Here is a 3,607-nt window from a genome sequence, read left to right on the forward strand (position 1 = left end):
GCCTCAGCCTCCCAAGTAGCTGGGACTATAGGCGCCCGCCACAACGCCTGACCATTTTTTGGTTGCAGCCATCATTGTTGTTTGGTGGGTCCGGGCTGGGGATTCGAACCCGCCACCTTAGGTGTATGTGGCTGGCACCTTAGCCGCTTGAGCCACAGGCGCCGAGCCAAGATCTCATCTTTCAAAATAACAGGGCGATGTGGCGTGCACCCATAGTCCCAGCTCCTGGGGAAGCTGAGGCAAGAGAATTGCCTGAGCCTAGGAGTTTGAGGTTACTGTGAGCTGTGACACCATGGCACTCTACCAAGGGCCACAAAGTGAGACTGTCTCAGAAAAAAAAAAAAGGAGAATTTTTTAGAGACGGACTAGCTGTCTTGCCTAGGCTGGAGTACAGTGGCATAGTCATACTACACTATAGCTGTGAATTCTTGGGTCAAGCAATCCTCCCTTAGCCTCTTGAGTAGCTGGGTCTGCAGACCTATAGCTCGGTTAGTGTTATTTTAGTTTATTTATTTATTTATTTTTGGACAGGAAATAGGATTTATTATTGGTAGATGCACGTGATATGCAATACAGTGTAAGTCCTCATGAGTGCAGGGCCGGCTACTTGTCGAGGGGGCCACAATTGGGGATGTATTTGACCCCATTGCCATCTCGGATGAGCTGCTTCTTAGCTACCATGTCTTAAAATTCTTTGAGTTAAACTTGGTAAAACCCTGTTTCTTGGAGATGTGAATCTTCTGGTGGCCAGGGAACTTGAACTCAGCCCTGTGAAGGGCCTTAATCACATGCTCCTTGTTCTGTAGTTTGGTGCAGATAAACATGATGACTTGGCCAGTGTGAACCCTGGCCACAGTGCCCTAGGGCTTTCCAAAGGCACCCACTCATACCTGTGTGGAGCCTAGATTGGGGACAACACAAGGTCTAACACATGAACATTTATTGGAAAGGAATGTCTCCAATGTCCCTTAGAGCAACCTATATAAGCAACAGGCTGTGTACATGACCTGCTGGAGGAGGCTGCTGTTTGCAGTCATTGCACACCAGGTCCCCATGAGGAAAGGAGCATGGTTGGCTTAATTAGCTGCAGTGGTTAACCAATAAATTAATTTTTTTGAGACAAAGTTTCACTCTGTTGTTTTAGGTTAAAGTGTCAGTAGTGGTGGCAGCCTAGCTCAGAGCAACCTCAAACTCCTGGGTTCAAGTGATCCTCCCACCTCAGCCTCCCGAGTAGCTGGGACTACAGACATCTGCCACAATGCCCAGCTAGTTTTTCTATTTTTGGTAGAGACAGGTGAGTAAAAACAGCCTTGGAGAGGCTTAGAAGTCTTTATTCCCTTTGGTCTGGAATTTCTGAGATCAAGGGATCCTCCCTCAGTGCTAGGATTACAGGACTGAGCCATCACTCCTGTCTAAGCCCAGTTAATTTTTAACTTTTTTGCAGAAATGGGGTCTTGTTGAATTGCCCAGGCTGGTCTCAAACTCTTGGCCTCAAGCGATCTCCCATCTCATTTCCCAAGTAGCTAGGACTATAAGCTTCTGACCACCATATTCAGCTAATTGTTTTTGTTTGGTTTTTTGGCGGAGAGAGGGGACTCACTGTGTTGCCAAGGCTGTTCTGGAGCTCTTGGCCTCAAGTGTTCTTCCGATCTCACCCTTCCAAAGTGCTGGGATTATAAGCATGAGCTACCACCTAGCAAGTTTAATTTTTAGTCTGTGAGACATTTGAGCTGGATATAATTTTTAGCTGCCATGTAATAAATTTTCCTTGAATTTTTATTTTTCTGGCTCGGTGCTTGTGGCTCAAGTGCCTGAGGCGCCAGCCACATACACCTAAGGTGGTGGGTTCGAATCCAGCCCTGGCCACCAAATAACAGTGATGGCTGCAACCAAAAAATAGCTGGATGTTGTGGTGGGTGCCTGTGGTCCCAGCTATTGGGAGCCTGAGGCAGGAGACTCGCTTGAGCCCAGGAGTTGGAGGTTGCTGTGAGCTGTGATGGCACAGCACTCTACCCAGGGGACAGCTTGAGGCTCTGTCTCCAAAAAAAAAAAAAAAAGAATTTTTATTTTTCTGTGTATTGTTCTGTGTATTGTTTTTTATCTTTTAATTTTAGCAAACTAATTAGTTTCTTCCTCTTCTCTTAAATGTTCTTTCTTGTGTTTTTGCTAGAATGTCTATTTTCTGAACTCGTTGGTAGGATAAGTTGCAAAAGTTATGGAGTAGAAAAGACTTTTTTTTTTTTTTTTTAGAGACAGAGTCCGACTTTGTCGCCCTTGGTAGAGTGCTGTGGCATCACAGTTCAGAGCATCCTCCAACTCCTGGGCTTAGTTGATTCTCTTGCCTCAGCCTCCTGAGCAGCTGGGATGACAGGTGCCTGCTACAATGCCTGGCTATTTTTTTGTTGCAGTTTGGATGGGGCCAGGTTTGAACCTGCCACCCTCAGTATATGGGGCTGGTGTACTAGTTATTGAGCCACAGACATTGCCCGATTTATTTTTTTATTTTGGCCTCTAAACATAAATGTATGCTGGTGGTCATTGTGAAAAATTTAATAGAAAGATCAGTCTTGAACTTAGAATTGAAAGTGTTTATTTGCAGAATTTGAAGAACTTAAGAGTACAAGTTAGGAGAAGCAAGAATGACACAGCTCCTTTTGCTCTTTTCCTGTAATAATCTAGAAAAAGCCTCATGTGAGAGCGGCACCCATAGCTCAGTGTGGGTAGGGTGCCGCCCACATACACGAAGCTGGTGGGTTCGAACCTGGCCTGGCCCAGCTAAAACAACAATGACAACTGCCACAACAACAACAAAAATAGCAGGGCATTGTGGTGGGTACCTGTAGTACCAGCTACTTGGGAGGCTGAGGCAAGAGTATTGCTTAAGCCCAGGAATCTGAGGTTGCTGTGAGCTATGATGCAAAAGGACTGTACAGCTTGAAAAAAAAAAAAAAAAAGAAAAAGCCTTATGTAAAAGATAGGAAAATTATTTCACTTTGCTTCTGCTGTTAATTTTGTGGTAGCAGTAGCTATGTATGATGCACAAATGTGAAATTGTTTAAGAAGTCTTATGCTTTCTATACTTTTCTATAACTTTTTAGATCTTTAATTTGGCATGTTATTCAAAGAGCATATACATGTTAAATATGTGCTGGAACAGGCAGTCACCTCTGAGAGAAAATTCACTATGGAAGATTTGGCAGGAGTAGTACTTGAATTAGACCTTGAAGGATTGGTAGGATTTAGCCACGTAGAGTAAGAAAATGAAACAGTTTTCTGTGGAGAAACGTGAATAAATTATTGAGGAGGAGAGGTGTAAAGTTGGTGTGCTGGGAGAGTGTGACTGGAAGAGAGGTCTAATGTCTAATATTTGTCTGGCAAGCTGTGATAGTCCTTGAATACTAGACTAATGTGTTGGGGCTTTTTTCTCTAGTCCAGGAGTTAGAAACTACAGGGAGCAAGTAGGTGATTTAAATGACTTTTATGCTGCTTGTAAGATACTCAATGACAGCTGACATTTAAGGCCTTGGGTTGGGGAAAGATGGTGAGTAAAAACTGCCTTGGAGAGGCCTAGAAGTCTTTTTTTTTTTTTTTTTTTTTTTTTGAGACA

General features: G+C 43.8%; 1 non-coding gene across 1 annotated transcript; it reads right to left on the bottom strand.

The window, feature by feature from the left end:
- Window positions 1-950: 950 nt before the first annotated feature.
- Window positions 951-1,090, bottom strand: LOC111726087. The gene has a single exon (XR_002773970.1). It is a non-coding gene; the product is annotated as a small nucleolar RNA SNORA70 (small nucleolar RNA).
- Window positions 1,091-3,607: the final 2,517 nt, after the last annotated feature.

Source organism: Otolemur garnettii, unplaced genomic scaffold (assembly GCF_000181295.1).
Source record: "Otolemur garnettii isolate 467f Iridium unplaced genomic scaffold, OtoGar3 scaffold00053, whole genome shotgun sequence".
In the NCBI taxonomy this organism is placed as follows: Eukaryota; Metazoa; Chordata; class Mammalia; order Primates; family Galagidae; genus Otolemur; species Otolemur garnettii.